Genomic DNA, 22,668 nt, shown 5'->3' with positions numbered 1-22,668 from the left:
TAAGTCTACCACAGCAGCCCAAACTAACAAAGACATGTGTACTGGTTTTACCTAAGCCCATCCCTAGCACGTGGTACCTAGAATGAGGGATCAAACAGAATACCTACCATCTTCCAACACTCATATATCTAAAAATTAAAACCAAGGGGCTGGAGGATGGCTCAGTGGTTAAGAGCACTGGCTGCTCTTCCAAAGGTTCTATTCCCAACCATCACATGCTGGCTCACAACCGTCTGAATGAGATCTGGTGCCCTCTCTGATCTACAGTCATGTATGCAGGCAGAACCTGTATACATAATAAGTAATTTTTTTAAGGATCAATTTTTTAAAAAGAGAGAGAACTGGCTGCTCTTGTTGAGGACCTAGGTCTGGTTCCCAGTACCTACATGGCAGTTCTGCAACCCCAATTCTAGGGCATCTAAAATCCTCTTTCTAGCCTCCGCAGGTACCAGGTACCAGGCATGTATGTGCACACACAGAGACACAGGCAAAACACCCAGACACATAAAGTAAAAATAAACATTTTTTAAATAGAATCAAATCGATAAACTATTAAGTCATATCCTCGTACCTTGACAACCAACCTTCACTTGGCCTAGAAGCGCAGCGTTGACATTCAGATACTCGGACCCCTTGTTTTTTGCTGTCATGTTCTTTAGGGTCATGAGGCAGCATAGAGGGAGCTGAATCCCAGCCCTGCATGTCAGTTCTCCTCCAGGCTTGAGTACCAGCCCTCCCCTGTTCTTTTTTTTTTTTTTTTTTTTTTTGGATTTTCGAGACAGGGTTTCTCCGTAGCTCGAACTCACAGAGATCCGCCTGCCTCTGCCTCCCGAGTGCTGGGATTAAAGGCATGTGCCACCACGCCCGGCCTCAGGTTCCACCTTACCCCCCAAGGTGCCTCCGACGCAGGTGGACATACCACACATCCACTGTGACCTTCTACCTGAAATCGCCACTCGGTCACCCCCAGGCCTCAAGTGCATGTGAGTCCCCCACCCCACACACCCGAGCTCTCCTTCCTCCGTCCATCAGCAGCCACTACTCCCATTCACCCCTCCCTGCCTTGCCAAGGCCTTGGGTGTCTGTATGCAGGCAGAATCTGCCCTCAGCACTCAGGCCGAAGGAAGAAACCAACAGGGATCCTGAAGGAGATCTGGGGCCTGGGGTTCCAGAGACAGAATGTTGCCACACAGACTTGGCTGGGTGTTAGTTCTTGATCCGACCCTTTCGAGAGAGGTTCAGCTAAAGAACCGAAGCCTGTCTTTCCCAAGGGCAAAGGTCACACTAACCTTGCTCACAGGACGTCCATCTGTTTCAGTGCTGAGGAACAACAGGACAGTTCCTCTTTGGAGAACTAATCTCTACCGTCTTTATCAGTGTGGCTCCTTCGGGCCTCCCTCACGCCCGTCACCCGTCACAGGAACTTGAACGGTTCACACCTTCCTTTCTCAGAGCTGTAGGAACCTTAGCATGGAGCTGAGGTACGGCCAGGTCTTCTCGGCTAGCTCGTGCCTCTTAGCCTAGGGGAGCGGGAAACTTTCACTGTTTTTATCTGAGTGGTTGCTGAGGGAGCGCGCCTTGCGCACCTTCAGCCAATAGACTTTAAGATACCAGCCCACTTGGGCGTGGTCTCGTTAGCTTTAAGAAGCAGCGGTAGCCGTGTTCTTCCAGCTCCACTTATGGCTACTAGGCTCCTTTCCTGACCGCGCAGAGGGCTGTTGTCTGGGACGGTGATCTGTAAGTTCTTTTCCCTTTAAGTAAATAACCATTCTATTAATCATAATTCCAAACTGGCGTGGGATTGTTTGTGACTTATGCCTTCAAGTGGGTACCTTTTGCAATTCCTCTGCCTTGAAATACCACTCACCGCTTCTTCTTCTTCTGGAAAACACCAAATGACGGATGATGCCGGTGCAGCGGGAGGGCCCGGAGGACCCAGGGGTCAGGATTAGGATGCCATGGCAATTTCCACAGAGGATTCGGCAGCGGTCTGAGGGGCCGAAGCTGTGGTCAAGGCTGTGGCTGAGGCCGAGGCTGCAGGGCTCCAGGAGGTAAAGCTGAAGACAAGGAGTGGATTCCCGTCACCAAGCTGGGCCACCTGGTTAAGGACATGAAAGTCAAGTCCCTAGAGGAGATCTACCTGTTCTCCCTGCCCATTAAGTAATCTGAGATTATTGACTTTTTCCTGGGAGCTTCCCTAAAGGATGAGGTTCTGAAGATCATGCCCGTGCAGAAGCAGACGAGGGCAGGCCAGCAGACCAGGTTCAAGGCTTTCGTCGCTATTGGGGACTACAATGGTCACGTAGGTCTCAGTGTCAAGTGCTCCAAGGGGGATCAGAGGGGCCATCATCTTGGTCAAGCTTTTCATTGTCCCTGTGCGGAGAGGCTACTGGGGGAACAAGATCGGCAAGCCCCACACTGTTCCTTGCAAAGTGACAGGCCGCTGTGGTTCTGTGCTGGTGCGTCTCATCCCTGCCCCCAGAGGCACTGGCATAGTCTCCGCTCCTGTGCCCAAGAAGCTACTGATGATGGCTGGCATCGATGACTGCTACACATCAGCCAGGGGCTGTACTGCCACCCTGGGCAACTTTGCCAAGGCCACCTTTGATGCCATCTCTAAGACCTACAGCTACCTGACCCCCGACCTCTGGAAAGAGACTGTGTTCACCAAGTCTCCTTATCAGGAATTCACTGACCATCTTGTAAAAACCCACACCAGAGGCTCTGTTCAGAGGACCCAAGCTCCAGCTGTGGCCACCACATAAGGGCTTTTATACAAGGAAAATAAAAGTGAATTAAATCTGTTTAAAAAAAAATACCGCTCACCGCCTCTCCTGTTCCCAGAAACATGCTCTCCTTGGTCACAGAAAGCAAAATGATCACCCAAAAACACGCCCACAAGCAGAGGCCTCTTCCCGATGCGTGCATGGAGAGAGGACCGGAACACTGCTTTTCATGAGTCTCGTGGAGCAACAGATTGGTGTTGTCACAAAGACAGTGACAGTCACTGTGAGGGCAGGCTTTGAGGTCTTGTCAGGCGTCCCTCACTGTGACAGTGGTGCTGGCCTCCTGTGGCCTCTGAGTGAAGACGTAGGACTCTTAGCTCCAGCACCACATCTGCCGGTACACCGCCATGCTCCCCGTCATTGATCACAAATGGACTGAACCTCTGAAACTGCAAGCAAGCCACCTCAATTCAATGTTTTCTTTATTAGAGTTGCCATGGTCATGGTGTCTCTTCACAGCAATAGTAACCCTGGCTAAGACAAGATGGCAGCATCCTGGTCCCTAACAGCTCACTGGTGTTGTCGGTGAAGTCAGTGTTCCTGCCCAGAGTTTCTCAGTCCACCTGAGACTCTTAGGTCATTAACCCTTCAGATCCTGGAGACAGATTTTAAAATAAAAAAAAGAAGAAAGGCAAAGTATTCTCTCATTGGCTACTTCCTGACAGAGATGATAAAGGGACATGGGTTCTATCCCCAGAATCTAAGAGAGGATTGTTCTGGTTGACATTATGGAGCAGGAGGAGAGTTTTAACCTGTGGTGTGACATATGACAGACATCAGGTGACCCTAGAGAAACATCTGAAACCTAATTATTAGAAGGCTGAAAATGGGCGGTTCCAGAGTGAACCTGAGAGACTGACCAGGAAGGGGGAGGAGGAGAATCAGGAGCCAGGGAGAGGAGGTGGGTGACCAGAGATGGGGGCCCTATAGAAGACAAAGGGAGGATCTGTATTGTGTCTCAAAGGACTGTGGGTATCTGGCAGACGGAGTCAATCAGAACGGGAAGGACGTCAGGAGAGGTGGTAAACCGGAAGCAACAGCTCAACCTTCTGGATCTGGGAAGAATGGAGGAAGGGAAGAGTCTGGAAAAGAGCAGCCATCTCAGTCTTACTTACTTACAGTGACCTCCTCGTCCACCCTGTTGTCATCAGCGGTTTGCACAGGACCTCAGGATGTTGAGCACCATCATGATTGACGGAAAACATCCATCCAGCCTTCCTTAGAGCTGCACTGTGTCACACTGTGACCTCACCAGCCTGGTTACCCCCAACGCATGGGGTTCTCTGAAGGAGTAACCACAGATCGGCTCTGAAGTCTCCCCAGTCTTAACTGCCTTTGGCTCTGTGTGTAGTTAATCATTTGTTTGTCTGTTTATTTATTTGAGACAAGGCCTATCTATCTATGCTGTACAAGCAGGTCTTAGGCCCCCTAGGTTAAAGGGATTCTCCCAGCTCAGCCTTCCAAGCAGCTGAGACACCTGGTATATGCTCCACACCTGGATTTGACTTTCCTCTTAGCCCTTCAGCTTTGAAAAGGCCATGGAGGAAGTACTGGCTGTTCCAGCCCCTGAACAATGAGATCAATGAGACCCTGATTGATCTCTGCGATAAGCAGGATGTTGGGAAGGGGTCTTAACAGAAGGGTGCTTGGGAACCTCTGTGCTGCTAGAGCTGAGGAACAATGGGGTATCTGGAGGAACTCCTAGGGGATGAAGCAGCCACTGGGTCCACACTCCTATCCCTTGTCCTGCCCCCCAACATCAACAAACAGGCAGATCCCCTGTCTGTCCCAAGCTACCTGCTGTTTGAGGGTAGGAGGCCTTCTAGCAGAGACAATGATGGCTCAAAAGAGTAGAAAACACACCTGTTTCCCTTCACAAGCTTAAAATGAAGAGACAACTTGTTTCTTTTCTAAAGCAATGAAAGAGTATGGCCAAGGTTCTCAGACCCAGAGCTGTCTAAGGAGGCAACCCCTGACTCTGAGGCGGAACGGCATGTCTGATCTGGGGTGGCAGAGACGGAAAAGATTAACCACAGCGGTGGAAGCAGCTGGGAGTACAGCTGTCACCCCGAGGAAAGCGCAGTTTGTTGAAAGCTGCTCCAACTGTCTGCAGAGCCTGGGGCGCTAAGTGCAGCCACACCCAGGGAAGGCCCGAGTTAGGAGTGAGGCGATGCTGCCCCCTAGAGGTCTATCTAGAACTGTCACGGTACTGAAGGCTTGATGTCTGGGTTCACGGCCTGATGGGGCCCTGTGGGGAAAGTTTAGAGTGTTTCCCCGGACTTGGAGCTCAAAACAGTACAGTGAATCCCATCTAAGCAGAGTGTAAACTAGGGGCCAAAGCAGAATAACCCAGCGGCCTGGATGTCTGACTGAGAGATACAGCAAGAGGCCAGCCTGCCTATCTCTGTCCCCAAAGGCACTCTGGATGCCTGATGGCTCCCAGGAGAAGATAGGACCACCTGTCGAGCATGCTCTGCGGGAAGCAGGGCTGGACACAGCGAAGGGCTGCGCCCCTCGACTCAGCATGGAGTACGTGCAAAAGACTACGACAAGCTGGCATATGTGTACCAAGCCATTTATCCTGCCGGTGGCTACCGCATTGTTCACAGATGAGAAAGAAATCGAAGAGTAGAAAGGTTTTCAGTGTCCCAAGCCTCTAATTTAATGCGCGCCATTGCCAGGCGGTGGCTCTAGTTCCTCCCAGGATGGAAGAAAGGTCTCAGAACCAACACCTGAGTGCATTCTCATAACGAAAATAACGTACCGCGATCAGGAGTCCAATGACAGAAGGAAAAAGGATCGTTGAAACCAGCTTGTGGTTTGAGTGGGTGACTACCTACAGTGAAGTTACCTACAGCTTCGTAAAACTTGACCCCTACGGTGTCCCCGAAGGTCCCAAAGCAAAATGTCTCCAAGCCCATCCCCGTGATATCATGTTTGCTTCCATTGCCCTCTGTGTCTGTCCTGTCGGATGTTAAACGGCCCTAGAAGTCGCAAATTCTTATTCTCGATCAAGGGATGGAGAACGCTTCCCTGTAAACCCAAAGAAAGTGACCTCCCATCTTCCTCCTATGAATTTAATTTTTAAAAATAAAGTGTGGGGCTCGATTCAGGCGACCAACCTGTATAGGGATTTGGAAGGAAGAGTGAAACTGTCCTACATATTTTATTTATTCACTGGAGTGCTAAGTGTCCTGGAACTGCAGAACTCGGGTTTCTTACGTGATTATTAAACATCCCCCGCAACTTCCTTTACAGCCACTTACATCTGGGCTTTATAGCCTTCTTCTTAGTTCCCATGCTCTAACTAAAAGAAATGCAAAGTATAAATTATAAAAATGTACAAAACCTAAGATGTAGGACTTGTGAACTTTGGCCAAATGAGTCTTCACTTATTATTTATCTTTTCTTAATTTAATATAATTTTTAATATAATATAATTGGGAACTTTGACAAAACAGCCATCGGCAAGATGCACCGTTAGTGATACCCCGGTGACTGCTGGGAGCTACTCACCTCTCTCATTTTCTTCCTGGAAGAATATTTCATGTTCCGCTTATTTCATTATTAAAGAAATACTAAAATCTAGTCATCTATACACCTCCACAGTGAAAGCTTTTCAAGCATCTTTTTCCTTGAGTTTTGCACGTATTCTTTTATATTTATTTTATGTGTATGAATGTGCACCATAGGTAGCCAAAATTAACCTTCTTTTTTTCTGTCAAGGCCAACTGAGGATCTAGTCTTCAGGGGAGTTACAGATGGCTGTGGGCCACCATGTCTGCGCTGCAAACCAAACCTGGGTCATCTGGAAGAGCAGCAAATGCTCCTAACCGCTGAGACATCTCTCCAGTCCCCCCCCCCCATCACTTTCTGGGCTGAAGTTTGGGCAATCCTGGTGTGTTGCCAAGTAAACTGGGCTCCAAAAAGAAAGCTATAAACCTTGGCACATCCATGCTTGTAAAATGCTACTCAATAGCATGTTCTTATTCAGTTGAAATAAGCATACAAAGCAATGAGTTTCATTATAGAATCTTCGTATTGTGCCATTTTCTGTTGCCACTCACTCCCCCCACTGTCCTTCCTCACCACACACACACACCCTAGAAGTGATGTTTCCTAAAGCAAGCCCACAATTGACAGCATAAGACTCCAGACAATAAAGCCTGGAGGAAAGACACAACCTCAAAAGCTTACATACTACATCTAGTATGTAATCATAACCAAAGCTACATATAAATACATGAAAGAGCTAAGTTATAAGCCTGTAGAACTAATCGGGGGGAGGGGGGGTTCCAGGGGCAAAGAGGGTTTGGGTAAAAGAAGGACATATATGGACACAGCACATGCCCTGCATCCGTGGGCATCTTGTCAGAGCCGCAACTGTGACATTATGCTAATTCTTTTGCAAGATATCATCATTGAGGGAACACGGGTAAGTGGATATGAGCTCTCTCGTTTGCACGTAGGACAACTGCATGCAAATACACAGCTTTCCCGAAAGAACAAGTTTAACTCTTCAGGAAAGGTATAAAAGCGTCTAGGTATTTGTAATGGTTTATGAAGTTAACATCGTGAGTTACCACCTTTAAATTTTTATTTAAGCCACCATGGTGCAAAGCTAAGAAAATAAAAATATGCTAAAGGAGCCCTTTTACCGATGAGTCTACACCCTGCCCAGCTTTACTGACCAAATTCGTCATGTAGGTCTGATCTTGTACCTTTATTTTTCTTTTCTGTATAATCTCAGCTATACTGCAACTAACCGTGTACATGAGTCTGGCCTGGAAATCACAAAGATCCACCTGCCTCTGCCTCCCAAGTGCTGGGATTAAAGGCGTGCGCCACCACCGCCTGGCTCTTACCATGTATCATGCCTCTGACGCTAATGCTGATGCTCAGACGTTAACAGCCTTTCTCATGTCACGCGGTTAAGAACTGTTGAGTTTGGAGTTGCATCCAAGTGTGTGTGGATTTGCATGTTTTCCCTTACCAGCCCTAATGGTTGTTTGAGAAACAGCCATGGGGCTGTGGCGTAGCTCAGATAGAGCTCTTGCCTACCGTGCAAGAAGCTCCGAGATTGTTGGGGACCAAGAAGCCCCCCGACCTAAAGTAGTGGCCAATCTTCCTCATCCTCTCTGCAAAAACAGCTTGCTGCCAAAACAGCTTGCTGCACAGACAGCTGTGATACAGTTCTCAGAACGACCTGACCACAAGGTGTTCCAAGACACGGCCTAACCACGGAGATGTTTCTAGAGATATATTGCTTCCTCCCTGGCCTAGGGCGCGATAGTTTCCGCTCCCCTCTAACCCTACCCCTCCCTACCAAAACCACTCTATAAGAATAAACCCCTGCCTGCAATAAACGGAACCTAGACGCATCTCAGACTGACTCTGTCATTCTTTATACGCGCTTGGTTCTCTTTCTCTTTCCCCCCCCATTCCTATCCAGGTGATCCCGAACTCGAGGCCCACGAATTACGTGGCCTGCTGGTCAGGTCACGAGATCTAGGGGGACAAAGGGAATACGGCAAGTAAATACAGTGGGATTCTGAGTTGGCTCTGCGGCGATGAAAATGTTTTCTCCCTGCTGTAAAACACAGTCCTGGAGCCACTAATGCCATCTGAATAGTTCTCACTGATTCAAGTATAGGGTTGGCTTCCTGCTTTTCTGCATGTGTGTATATGTATGGAGATGTGTCTGTTTGCGTGTGTGCAGGTGTGTGGAGGCCAGAGGTCAATCTTAGGTGTCATTCCTCAGGAGCTGCCCTCCTGGTTTTTTAAGACAGGCTCTCTCACTGGCCTGGGGATCCCTGATTCAGGTAGAGCTGGCTGGCCAGTGCCTCCCAGGAATCTGTCTGCCTCCACCTCCCCCAGCAAAGTGGTTATTAGCATGCACCACCACGCCCACCCTCTGACCAGATTCTGAGGCACAGACTCGGGCCCTCACGCCTGCACAGCAAGCCCATTGCCAGCAGAGAGCTTTCCCAGCCCAATTCCCTGACTTTGATAACTGCAATGTGGTTCTATGGGAGATTGTCTTGTTTTTTAACAATGTATGATTGAAATAGTTAGACACAAGGAGATGCCATATTATACTTTTAAAAGACCATTTTTAAAAAATGAACCAGGGGCTGGAGAGATGGCTCAGCGGTTAAGAGCATTGCCTGCTCTTCCAAAGGTCCTGAGTTCAATTCCCAGCAACCACATGGTGGCTCACAACCATCTGTAATGAGGTCTGGTGCCCTCTTCTGGCCTGCAGGCAGACACACAGACAGAACATTGTATACATAATAAATAAATAAATAAATAAATAAATAAATAAACAAACAAACAAACAAACAAATGAACCATGTAAGGTGGCTCACTCCTCTACCCCCAGGACTTAAGAAGCAGAAGCAAGAAGGTGGTCATGACAAAAAGCCAGGGATACATAGGAAGACACTGTTTAAAAAAAAAAAAAAAAAGAAAAATTTAAATGGTTGAAAAATTACCTGCACCATGATGAAAGGCAAACTTTTAACATGGCAGGGAAAGAATACATGGCAAGCTTTGTACTCTTCTAACTTTTCTGTAATTCTGAAGTTATTTCAAAATATCTTCAATTTTTAAACCCTTCTAGAAACTATCCCTAATAGTTATCCAGGTGAAACTCCAATGATAGGAGTTTTAAAAAAAAAAAATGTGAAAAATCATTGTAAAAAAATCTTTTATTTCCATCCTCTTTTTCTCTTTCCTCTGAGAGGGCTAAAAGTAAACTCTGTTTCAGATGAGTGCATAAACCAGAATTCCCAAAAAGCAAACAGTACAAATTCCCAAACCTCAATGGACCTCCTCCAGCCCCTGCCCATGTGGCATTGAGTGTGTTGAACTGGTTCCAAACTGGGGCCCAGGGCTCCATTAGGGTCCACGAAGAAGTAGCGTCCACAAGCTCCCTTGCAGTCGAGAAACCGGATCCCTAATGGGTGCATTTACTCCACTGGTCACCCTCCCCTCCCCCTACCGCCACCCCCAGTCACCTCGCCTCAGAATTCTTGTGCATACGAGAAGTACTCCTTACTAGATCTAGAATCCCAAACAGCAACGTCCAGGTGTGAAGCATCCAGCACCTGCAGAGAAAAGCCTGCTTTGAAAGATCAGAGGGCGGACGTTTGATTAAGAGTGATAGCCTTGCTAACAGCATCATATTCCAGAAACGCATATTCTCCGGAGAGCGTGGGATGCACGCTTCCAAGAGAGGAACACGTACAGCAATGGGTAGAACCAGATGTGTGGGCAGAGGTAACGGTTCCCAGCATTACCTCCCTAACACGCTGACAGTGCAAGCCGCCATGGCTTCTCCCAGACTGAGCTCCTCCGGCAATGCTTCTCACTCAAGAGCGAACCCAGAGCGCAGACTCCCCGGCTCCTAGTGTGCTTTAGAGCCGCTACCTGGCCGCATGCATCAAAAACATCACACACAGTTCGAGCCACCAGGTGAAGGCTGTTTTTTACTGCGCTAGGAACAGTGAGGAGTTCTCTGCTCTCCCTTCCTTAGTACCTCACTCAGTGTGATAATGTTTACTTGATTCTCTCTCTCTGACAGCTGTAAATCAACAGTCCCTTGTGCACAAATCAGGCTTCTGAACACTCGAAAACTCCTACACACACACACACACACACACGCACGCACGCACGCACGCACGCACGCACCGGGGCCAGAGACAAGGCCAACTCTCTCCCGTAAATTTGTGAGCTTGTTACCATAGAAACCGGTTCAGGCATGCAAGTGTAGATTAGCAGTGCCACCTAGTGGGATACTGATGATAATGCAATCATCCCTCAAACCTTAAGACCTTGAATGGAACGAAACGGTTAGGTGGTTTGAGGTGGGTTCGGCTGGGTTTGCCTTTGTGTTTGGCTTGGCTTGGCTTGGCTTAGTTTGGTTTGCCTTTAATAGCTACCATAGCTCTTCCCTTAATTTTCTAGAGATCTGCCCACCTGTGTCAAATTCAAGTTCCTCAAAACCTTTCCCTTCGTACAGACAGACTCAGAGAACAGTATCACACAGGCGCCCATCTCATTTTCTGGATGCTCAGCTTGACTATTCCATTTGTGGCTCTAGGTACATCATGAATTACTACAGCCCCTCGAGTAATGCATATATAGTGGACAGTAGCAAGCAACATTTTGAGAACCAGAAATAATAATGAGCCTTCCCGGGTCGTTGATTCATTTTATTTAGGTCATGTGACTTCTGTTTCAAGTCAGTTAAATGTGCTTGTGATAAACTTGGAGTTGCCAATATGTGTCTGCATCACATTAAGGAAGATTGACCAAGAGGGAGTCCAGGCTTGAATTTTGCACCGCTCTCCCTGTGCCTTCCACCTCTCTCTAGCTTGTGATTTCCGCCCTATCTGTCTGTTCAGAGCGAAGGGCTTTGCTCTCTGTGTATCTGAACAGCACAGGAAGTGTCACATGATAAAGGAATGTGCACTGCTTTATAGAAATCTTTAGCAGGGCTTTGCAAGGGATTAACTTATTTACTCCAATTTACCCAGATAACCACCACACTGCAAATGTATCAAGCAGTATCTGGGTGCCGCTTCCAGATAGATGTCTGTTTTATGAGGTTCACTTTTGACCTGCTCCAGTTATCAGCAAGTGACTATCACAGCACACATACAAACACACACGCATTGCTCTCTGGGTCTGGGGAATGAAAGGCCAGACAACCTAAGATCACAGCTGTGTACTAGTTTAGGTTATAAAAGTTGATTACATGGGAACTCCAAGGTAAGTGGGGTCGGTTATGACACGTCTCCTAAAGACAAGTTAAACAGGCTGAGTTCACAGCAGGACAGCCATCTCGAAGGTTTGAACAACCTCAGGCTGTATTAGTAACTCCATTGTGAGTCTCAATAAAAGTTCTAGTCTCTTCAAACACAAGGAATATTCTCACAACAATGAATCGGCGTGCAATTTCTGTAAGGAACTTAGCCATTTCTTCAAGGAATAGGAAGTTGATTCTGTAAATACAAGATCTCTTGGCCTCAGCAAGGTCTAGAGGACTCATGCATTGCTGTTTGGGCAGGGTGGGTCTGGGGATAATTTGTACTCAGGGTCTTTAGCAGCCCATGCCTGCTGCTAAACCCTCTTACTGCAAAGCTGTGACCCACACCGAAAATGGATTTGCCTACCTTGCTCAACAAGGGGTCACTTTCAAGTCCAGGCTGCCTGCCATCTTCACCTGATCAATGGCTTCTTACAATACAAGCCGTGGAGGGAAATCTTCAGTGAACGTCTCCAAATAATAATCTGCCAAGCATGATCTATCACTCTGAAGGGCCTGGTCTACTTGGGGCATGTGGTACAGAAGATGAACATACCGACTTCAGACTCTAGGAACACAGACATGTCAGCCGTGGACAGAAACACTGCAGGCAGCAGAAGTCATGGTGACATGAAATAGCTCACTCTTCATCCAAACACTTGGATATGACATAAGTTATTGGTCATATTAAAGACTCATGTTCCCTGTCTACATTTTAAACAAAGGAAATATCTCAGAATTGCATGACAATTGCAATTTTGAAAAACCAAGAGTTGAGGTTTGGTATTACTGGAGTGGTGTTTTTCATACTGGGTAGGAGAAGGAGGGAAGGGGAACTCTCAGGGGTTAGATGGGCTCATGTTCTTCTTCTCAGCTCACAGTTGCCCCCAGACTCTGGCCAAAAAGATGAGCTCTTTTTCTGTGCATTAATTCTCTGATCGTGAAGTTTCCAGGCAGTCGTGTAAATATTCAGGCAATAAATAAGGGGATCCAGATGGAGTGGTCTTCACAGTTACTTTCATTTCTCTGTCAAAATATTTAGCTAGTCTGTAAATCTTCCTTAAAACATTAACTTGTCACTGAACGCAAACATTTCCGTGAGTGATGTTAATCACCCCCTATTCACTAAATGAAGCTCCCATATAGCGTTTCTTCGGTGATTGTTAAGGGTGGCTGGATCCAAAGTCCAGTATATAAAATCCAGACAGGCTATCTGCCGAAAGGAAGGAGTTCACCCTCTTCCCTCCCTACCCCAGCAGAAAGCATCTGCTCCAGCCAGCTCAGTCCTGAGAGAAAACCAGCAGGCAAGGCACCCCGAGTTGCAAAGAGATGCTGAGACAATTTGAAGGGCCAGGAGGAGGTCTAGCCGCATGGGGCTATTTCTGGAATGTGTCTATTTTCCGGGGCCAGCGAAGTCAGCCTCAACTCCGCAGAGTTCTCATTTCCTGAAAACCGTGTGGTGCAAAGCCATATTATTGCCTCGGCTTTGTTTAGTGTGGGTTTCTTCCCAGTTTGGAAAGACACGCACAGCATAAAATCGAATACATTTTTAATGCCCTGGAAACGTGCAGTGGCTTTTAATGGGAGTGATTAGCCTTAGGAAAAGAAACAGAAAGTACCGAGGAGGCAGATTACTGTGCAGCACCTCTCTTCCCAACATGTGTCCCAAGATTTTGGGGGATCCTCTGCTCAACCCCATAAAACCACCAGAGAAACTCAGCTATCACCTACAAAACGTCCCTAGAGCCACCGCCTAGAGCGAGGGAAAAGGTGGGGCGATGTGGCTTCCCCTCCCAAGTCCCCAAAGCTTTGTGCTCGGCTGGGAGAACGGAGCTGTGTGAGAAATACTGATTAGGTCATCTTGGAAAGGCAGAGAGTTCTGGGAGGCAGAATAACATTCCACAAAAATCCCCACATCTTCACTTCCCAGAATCTGAATCTTGTGTGGCGAAGGGATTTTACCGAGAAGATTCAAAAAGAAAACATTAAGGTACTTTAGATGGAGTGGTTGGTTATCCTTGATGGTCCCCAGGGGCCCAATGCCATCACAAGGATACTTACAGAAGGAGACAAGAGAATCAGTTAATAATGGCAGACCGTGACCACCGAAGCAGAAGATGGAGGGAGCGCCATGGGACAGGAACGCAGATGGCCCTAGGAAAGGAAAAGGACGCTGATTCTTCTCAAGCCTCCAGCAGAGGATAGCCCTGCAGACACTTTGATTGTATACTTTTGACCTTCAAATTATAAGAAAACTAATTTGGACTGTTTTAAGCCCCCTAAATTTGTGGTGTGTTGTTACTGTAGATAGTTAGGGTTTCTGTGGCTGTGATAAAACACCGTAACCAGAAGCAACCTGGAGAAAGAAGTTTGTTTGGCTCACCCTCCCACATAACAGTCAATCATCCAAGGAAGTTAGGGTAGGAACTCAAGGCAGGAAGTGTGGAAGCAGGAACTAGTGCAGAGGCCAATGCTATTTCCTGGTTTGCTCTGCATGGCTTACTCAGGCTGCTTTTCTTATACCACACAAGACCCAGGGGTGGCACTGTCCACCAGTGAACTGGACCCATCCCTATCCCCCATCAATCATTAATCAAGGTACTACAGACCTGCCCACAGGTAAATCTGAAAGGAGCATTTTGACAGGTGAGGTCCAAACTGACTCTAGTTCCAAGTTGAAGAAGAAGAAGAAGAAGAAGAAGAAGAAGAAGAAGAAGAAGAAGAAGAAGAAGAAGAAGAAGAAGAAGAAGAAGAAGAAGAAGAAGAAGAAGAAGAAGGGGGAGGGGGAGGGGGAGGGGGAGGGGGAGGGGGAGGGGGAGGGGGGAGGGGGAGGGGGAGGGGGAGGGGGAGGGGGAGGGGGAGGGGGAGGGGGGAGGGGAGGGGAGGGGGAGGGGAAGGGGGAGAGAAAGAAAGAAAGAAAGAAAGAAAGAAAGAAAGAAAGAAAGAAAGAAAGAAAGAAAGAAAGACAGACAGACAGACAGGAAGGAAGGAAGGAAGGAAGGAAGGAAGGAAGGAAGGAAGGAAGGAAGGAAGGAAGAAACAAACTAACTAACCAAGACAGCAGCCATAGGAAACACATGCCTATTCCCAATTGCACAGAACACTTTGCCTTGATATCAGCCTTGCTGTGGTGTAAGAGGGTATTAGTGGGGATTTGGAAAGTCCACAGAAGGCTCACAGTAAAGGTAAGTGAACCATTCTCAGGAGTTGATTTTCAAGATAGTTCAGGAAGCCCCCAGGCTCGGGGAACAGTGGGCACGAAGGCACAGAGGTAGAAAGCACAGAGCATTCCATGCCCTAGAGCAAATGCAGCCCAAAGGTTGTCAGCCACCCTGCTCATCCATGAACCCACCTCAGCTCTGCATCCCAGGATCTGCCATGGCAAGAGCCCCTCAGTCCTGGGATGGTGACAGCTGCCATCTCTAGACAGACACAGCTAGGGTACAGAGAGAGAAGTCTGCAAAAACCTGCTGCAGCCACTTGCAACACAGAGTTGGCCCTGGGGACCTGGCTCTGGAGAACAAGCAGCACCATTTTCTCAGGGGTCTGATGAAAGCCTTGGCCCAGGGCAATGGTGACGTGTAGCCCTTGCTCAGAGACTAAAATGACGCAAGAGATCAGGAGTAAAAGTTAAGGAGGTGTTCAAAGCCAAGGTCATCTACAAAATATACTGTTTGATTCAGTATTTGAAAATTAAAATGAAGAGCCACAAAAGATTTACAAAATGCCCAAACTGCAAAAAAAAAAAAAGAAAGACAGGAGCGTGCTGAGCCATGGTAGAGCCAGGTCTGAGTGGGAAGTTCCATCCCTTTGAATCTGTCTTTGAAACTCCAATCGTTTTTGGTTTTGTTTTGTTTTGCTCTTTGTTGATGTTGTCTTTGTTTTGTTATTAGAGTCAGGGTTTCTTTGTGGCTTTGGAGCCTGTCCTGGAACTAGCTCTTGTAGACTGGGCTGGCCTGCTCAGACCCTGCTCAGAGGCTGCGAAGTGGGTAGCAATGGGGACAAGAGCTGGGGAAGAAACACAAATGGTGCAGAGAATGAACCTGCTGCAGCTGGAAATAGTGGGATCTGAGGTCTCTAAAGAGACACAGAATCTCATAGTGGGTCCTTCAGAGAGACAGCCTTTGGACCCACAGCTCAAAGAAGGCAGACAGCAGCCAAGGGAGAAGCAGGCACAAGGCCCAGTTGTACCACAAGACTTCAACCTGGGCTTCTTCCCATCTTCAGCCCTGCTTACCCTGCAAAGCCAGCTGGGACTCAGAGGGTGCGAGGTTGAACAAGAGCCAGGCCTCTGCCCCACAGAATACCAGTGCGGAATGAAAGCTGAGTCGCACTCTGAGATACCATTGTACCTGTCAGAATGGCCGAGATCAAAAACACTGATAACAGCTTATGGTAGAGAAGATGTGGAGTAAGGGGCACACTCCTCCAAGAGTAAGGGGAGAGATGCAGGGACATTTGAGGGAGGGATGAAGTAGGCAAAAAAGAGGAAATAACCACTTCCGTTGGCTTCTTTTCTTTAGGGAGAAAGTTGCAAGTGCAAGGGTTAAAGTGGACCACAGACAGTGAAAATGGGAAACCACCAGTAAGAACGGACGTCATCTCGGTGTGTAATAAAAATAAAGTTAAAAAACAAAAAGGCTGAAGTCGTGGAAGGGCACCACCCAAACCTTTGCATAACCCTCCTCCTGGGCTGAGTGGCTGAGCCGAGTCCCGCACACCTCCAGGCTTTGTCTGTGTCCTCAAGACCCAGTGAGCAGAAGAACAATGAAGGTGCTTGTTCAAGCGCCACGAGCCAGTGAGCTGATGAAGGCACACTGTGTCCGTGACAAAGGGATTGACGGAACTGGTCACTTTCCCACTGACCGAATGAACGAATAGTATGAAGGGACCTCACACTTTATCTCTTCTCGGAACAGTGGCTAGAAGAGATGGGGGAAGATAATGATTCATAATTAATGAAAGGCCAAGAACTGAGTTGTGCAATCCACAAGCTTGCAAACCCCAGTTTCGTCACTTTGAGACAGTATGGCAATGGGACAGAAAGTGAGGTTTCCTCCATAACTTTCTACGTGAGTTTGGGTGACTGATGACATTCGCTGAGTCTCTGTTTGCTCCTGGACAAAAGGAGATGAATCCACCTCGTCAGCCTGAACAAAGCACTTGGCCCTGAGCTCCATAAGCTATGATTGAAGGTTTGGGTTGATAGGACCTTCATGGGTCTGTACAGTACAAAAGTGTCTGGGTGGAAAAGAAATGAAAACCCCCTTTACACTACTTTGGCCATTGTGATAAGAGTGCACACATATCTGCAAGTGTTCTCTGAACCTGGGGTCATGTAGCACAGCTATTGCAAACGATGCCGTGTAAAGTGTAGAAAGGGCATGGAGGAGAACACCAGTGCTCTGTTCATAATAGCCAGAAACTGGAGACAACCTAGATGTCCCTCAATGCAAGAACAGATAAACAAAATATGGTACATTTACACAATGGAGTATTACTCAGCTATTTTTAAAAAAAAATAACATCATGAAATTTGCAGGCAAATGGATGGAACTAGAAAAAAATCATCCTGAGTGAGGTAACCCAGACCAGGAAGATAAAGATGGTATTATTCACTTATATCTGAATATAAGTCATTAAATAGATGATGACCAGGCTATGATCCATAAACCCAGAGAGATGAGGCATAGAAGAAGGGACTAGGGGAGATACACGGGTCTAGCTGGGAGCAGGAAATAGAATAGATTTCAGTGGTGGGCTGGGTATGTAGGAGTGGAAAAGAATGGGAGGAAGACGCTGGGCGGTGGTGGCGCATGCCTTTAATCCCAGCACTCGGGAGGCAGAAGCAGGTGGATCTCTGTGAGTTCGAGACCAGCCTGGTCTACAGAGCTAGTTCCAGGACAGGCTCCAAAGCCACAGAGAAACCCTGTCTAGAAAAAAAAAAAGAATGGAAGGAAGAGAGGGGAGATGGGATGGGGGAATGAGGGGAGAGACAGCTAGAATTGAAGAATATTTGAGGGGTGGTATGGAAACCAGATGCAGGGGACAGTTGTTATAAAATGTAATGTTTCCAAAATAATGAAGGAGACAGAAATCCTACTGGTCATCTCTTGTCATCAAATGAGTCTTCCAGTGCCAGGACTGGGTTACATCCAATTGAATTGGTGGCCCAAAGCATCCTACGGAAATCACCAAGCAACCCAAGCTGTTGCCAAGATAATAAGATACTCTCCACAAACTGACAGTAAGGCCCCATTGCTGAAAACAACACCACACAACTCATTGAACATGGGTGAACTGGTGCCCACACAGAAGCCTCAACCCTTGTTCTAGTGTCTATGACATGGAAAGGTACTCTTCAGACTACCAAAAGGGAAACATAAACACCAACCTAACCACAAAAACCTTTGACCTACAATCTATCCTCCCTGCAAAATATGCTAAGGTCATGAAGGCACAGAACTCGTGGGAGTAACCGACCAATGTCTGATTTGACCTAGAGCCCACTCCTTGAGGCCCAATTATGAGAGTCCAATCAGTTTCCAGAAACCATAATACCAATTATTATCGGTATGTATTCTGGCTAGTTTTATGTCAACTTGACACAGGCTAAAGTCATCTGAAAGGATAGACCCTCAACAGAGGAGTGGATGGGGGAGGGGGACTAGGAAGAGAGGAAGGAGGGGAAACTGCCTTGGGGATGTTTTATATAAGAGAAAAATAAATTTTAAAAAAAAGAAAGTAATTTCTGTGAAAGCAACTAGTTAATCAGAAGAAAATGAGGACCCAAGAATAAAAGAAAAACCCAAGATCCAATAAACAAGGAGACCATCCAGTAAGTTCTTTTTTTATAAACCTGGGATAATAGTGTCACAGAGACTTAGGCGGTGGCAAGTCAAAATTAAAACAATAAATCAGACAGTCTGAGAAGAAGTCTTTCCGAAGCAAATTCACATTAATAGATTAAGCCGCTGAAGGCTCTGTATAATAAGGTGGATTTATATGCTTCTGTTGTCCACAAGGAACCAAACAAAGACAAACAAATAGAAGTGTGAAGCCAAAATACAACATATTTTCAAGCGATCGCGAGAATAAGAGAAAAGGCCATCAACTGGCCTTCGTGACTGGGACACTCTGCTTGCCGCAGTGCTGTTTCTGAAATATTACATTTCCTTCCAACTGCAAGTTGGTGTAATATAAAATAAAATTTGCCTCACTCTTTAAGAAAGGGAGGGAGGGAGGAAAGGAGGAGAAAGAAAAGAAGGGAAGAAGGAAAGAAAGAAGGGAGGGAGGGAGGGAGGGAGGGAGGGAGGGAGGAAGACAGGGGAGGGGACAGAGAGAGAGAGAGAGAATGCCTCCATAAGAGGCAAGCCTGTAGGGCGTTGTAATCAGTAATTGATGTGGAAGGGCCCGTTATGTTGTGGTCCTGGGCTCTGTAAGAAAGCAAGCCAAACCGAAGAGTGGTGGAGCACACCTTTAATCCCAGCACTCAGGAGACAGAGGCAGGCGGATCTCTGTGAGTTAGAAGTCAACCTGGTCACAAGAGCACCTGAAAAATACACCCAAGATCATTGTAGCCTAGAAGCCAGAAGCCGAACAAAAGAAACCCCCACCCCAACAAAGAATTACTCCGGAAAGAAGGTCTTCCTAAGGCTTCAGAGGAAGATGTGGGAGCTGCAGAAGGTCCTGATGGACCATTTCTTGCAGCTGACTAGCCAGCAGGTGCAGAGCCTCTCACTAGAAGACCAGCAAAGCACACAAGCCTTCCGGAAGCGGACAAAGAGGAAGAGCTTCTTTATGTCCCAGATGGTTAACCTCTTATGGACTGAGGCTGCAAAGGAACTGGAGCTTCAAAGAACCTCTCCTCCGTTCAGACTCTAGAGGTGACACTGAAGCCGGACAGCAAACCCTGTCACCTTAGCAACCCCGTCCCAGACTGGGTGGTTCTGAAACTGCCTTTGTTAGCCATGTCCTGTCCAGACGTGGTGCTGGCATCCTGATCTTTACTGCGCCAACTTCCAGAGCTAGGAGGCTTATCAGAGACAACTTCCACAAAGACGAAAACCCTGTGAAAAGATAGGGGCATCCTTGAGAGCCCCAGTCTCTGGAACTTACTGAGTCCAGTGCCAAATACTGTATGCTTGCCTCTCTTTATGACACTTGACAGTGTTGTCTTAGAATAATGATGTAGTCAGGGGCTGGAGAGATGGCTCAGAGGTTAAGAGCACTGACTGCTCTTCCAGAGGTCCTGAGTTCAATTCCCAGCAACCACACGGTGGCTCACAACCATCTATAATGAGATCTAGTGCCCTCTTCTGTAGGAATACACGCTGGAAGAACACTGTATATATAATTCAATATAATATCCAGTTAAAAAAATTATTGAGGTTGTTGCTTGAGTTAAAAAAAATACTTAGTTAAAGCCAGGCATGGCAATACACACCTTTAATCCCAACCATCTAGGGAGACAGAGGCTGGCAGATTTCTGTGAATTCAATATATAACTAAACGCATTCCTTTAATAAGTGTTCTGATTAATTCTATAAAAACAGAACCTCAAAAACTAGGAGCGAACACACAAAAGTGTTCAAGAACCACGTGGCAAATGTCATCTGAACTTTTTATATTTCTTATTCAGAGATATTTGAATTCCGAAGTCCTGGTTCAACTCCTGTTATAGAAATCTTAACTTCTATAGTTTACTCTATCAAAGTAACTTCTTATCAGACATATTTCTACAGGTATGGTAGAATAATTGCTATAAACATTGGAACTGAAATACGCCATAGACAGGATGCCGAGGTTACTAGAAGAAAATGTTTTCAGGGGAAATGTGTAAGTTGGCCATATCAGAAGTGTGGGTGCTGTTAGGTCTCAAACCCAAGGCAAAAGGCCAAGGTGCCTGTTTAACAGATCAAAGCAGACCTGGCCAGCAAGTTCTCCCAGCCTCCCTCAGTCCCTACCTGTTACAGGATCCTTCTGACTGGCATGCCCTGCCCGCTCCCTAAACGTCTCCCCAGCCCAGGGGCTGGGCTGCTTTTCCTTGTATTGCTTACACCAGTCCCTTTTATCTCCTGTTGGCCCTTTATCCTCCCAGCCTCTTGTCCCCTAGTCTTCTGGTTCTTTCCTACCCCCTGTCTTCACATGGCCCAACTCAGGGTCACAGCCACTCTGGACTCTCCCAGATGTCCCTGACTCTAGCTATGCCCTCCCTTTTATCTACAGTAAACCGTCTCCTCCGCCATGCCAAGGAGCAGTCAAGTCCTCCTTTTTGTTTCTTTTTTTCCATCAGATGTGATGCTCAATTCATAAAGAGGGACTATTGAAACAGGGTTTTAATTGTGTAACTGTATTTCTGGCTGAAGGGAGAAATGAGAAACCCTGTCTTAAAAAAAACAAAAAAAATCAGAAAGAGAAAAAAAATAGATGACTTAATAATGCAATTCGAGAATTTGGAAAAATGAGAACAAACCAAATCCAAACCCAGTTGATGACAAGAAATAAAAATTAGAATAAAAAAGAAGTCAGAGAAGGAATCAATGAAATAGAAACAAAGAAAACAAAACAAAGAATCAATGAGGCTAAGAACTGGTTGAGAAGATAAAGGAGATTGATAATCCTTTGGTTCAACTAACCAAAAGAAAGAGAGGACCCAAATTAACAGAGTCAGAATTGAAAAGGAAACACTGCAACAGACACCAAAGAAATTCAGAATATTATAAAGGAATACTTTAAAAACCTGTACTCCATTAAGCTGGGGGAAAAAATGAATTTCTAGATTCAGTCAAACCACCTAAATTAAACCAAGAAGTCAGCAACCTAAACAAATCCATAACAAATGAGGAGGTTCCTATATTAGAAATCCTTCCAGCTTTAAAAAAAAAAAAATCCCAGGGTCAGATAGAGTCATAATGGAATTCTACCAGATTTTCAAAAAAGATCTATAGCCAACCAGTATAAAAAAAAAAAAACTTCTGAACTTCTACTACCCAAACCAATAAAGATATAACACCAAAAAACAGAGAAAACTGCAGGCCACTATACCTGATGACCACAGACTGTCCCAAAAATAAAGTGGAGGTTGCCGGCTAAGACAACAGTGTCGATGTCATGGAGCCTGTGGTCCAACCATAGAAGAGTGATCTCTGAGACTCTCAGACTGTGGATAAACCCACAAGACATTTTAAAGGGCTGCTTGTTTGTAAAATGGGATTTTAATGGTAATGATTTAGAACTACTGACCTATTATTTATATTTCAATCTGGTGGCAGAGGTAGGTAGTCCCACTAAAGCACGTGCGTGGCTCGTGAGATCCCGGGATGGTTTGACTTGAGCAAGGGTTTAAGGTTTCTCTAGACCCACCTGGATAGGCCAGTGGACTGGATCCTTGGGGTTGCTGGGTGAGGTCACAGGACACAACCATCACGGTTCACTAAAGCCCAGATCACCCTGAGCCCCTTTGCTCCAGGGACAAAGCATCGGGAAGGACGTTACCAGCCATAAAAGCTGTTAGTGTCTGAGAACCAGGGAACCCCTGGCTGGACGGCCCCTGTCTGAGATGAAACGCGTGCCCCTTTCATCTGCTGCTCTGTTTTCAGACTGATTCATAACTAAGCCAGGAAGCGAGCGCTGTGAAGGAATGCTGAAGCTTGCTCGCCAGACGGAAGGCTCTGACTCAGGCTGCCGGGTCTGAAGAGCTGTTTTCTGCAGGTTAGGTGCTAACGTTGTCTCTTGTAGCATAATACAGGTAATTTTTCTTGTATTTAATTTTTTCCTTTTTTGAAACTGCTTTGCTATGTCTCCCCAGCTTTTTGCCATGGCCACCTTCTTGCCTCTGCTTCTTGAGTCCTGGAGGTATTGGAGCACACCAGCTTGCTTGATTCAAAATATGCAATTTTTTTTAAATAAAACTTTTTAGTACAATAGAACATCTCCATGTGTTTAACGATTTCAGTCACACTTCGCTAAAAGCAAGAAAATTCTCACATAGAACCATATTGCATTTATCAAAGGCAGGAAAATGGGCTGGGGAGACCAGTTGAGGGGGTTACACTTTGCCTAGGTAGG

General features: G+C 46.5%; 1 pseudogene; it reads left to right on the top strand.

Moving 5' to 3' along the window:
• The first annotated feature begins 1,895 nt into the window (after positions 1 to 1,895).
• LOC142837480 (small ribosomal subunit protein uS5 pseudogene) lies at positions 1,896 to 2,765 on the top strand (annotated as a pseudogene).
• The last annotated feature ends 19,903 nt before the right edge of the window (positions 2,766 to 22,668 follow it).

Source organism: Microtus pennsylvanicus, chromosome 18, assembly GCF_037038515.1.
Source record: "Microtus pennsylvanicus isolate mMicPen1 chromosome 18, mMicPen1.hap1, whole genome shotgun sequence".
Classification (NCBI taxonomy): Eukaryota; Metazoa; Chordata; class Mammalia; order Rodentia; family Cricetidae; genus Microtus; species Microtus pennsylvanicus.
The sequence above is the reverse complement of the archived record's forward strand: the minus strand, read 5'-3'. Positions and strand labels throughout refer to the sequence as shown.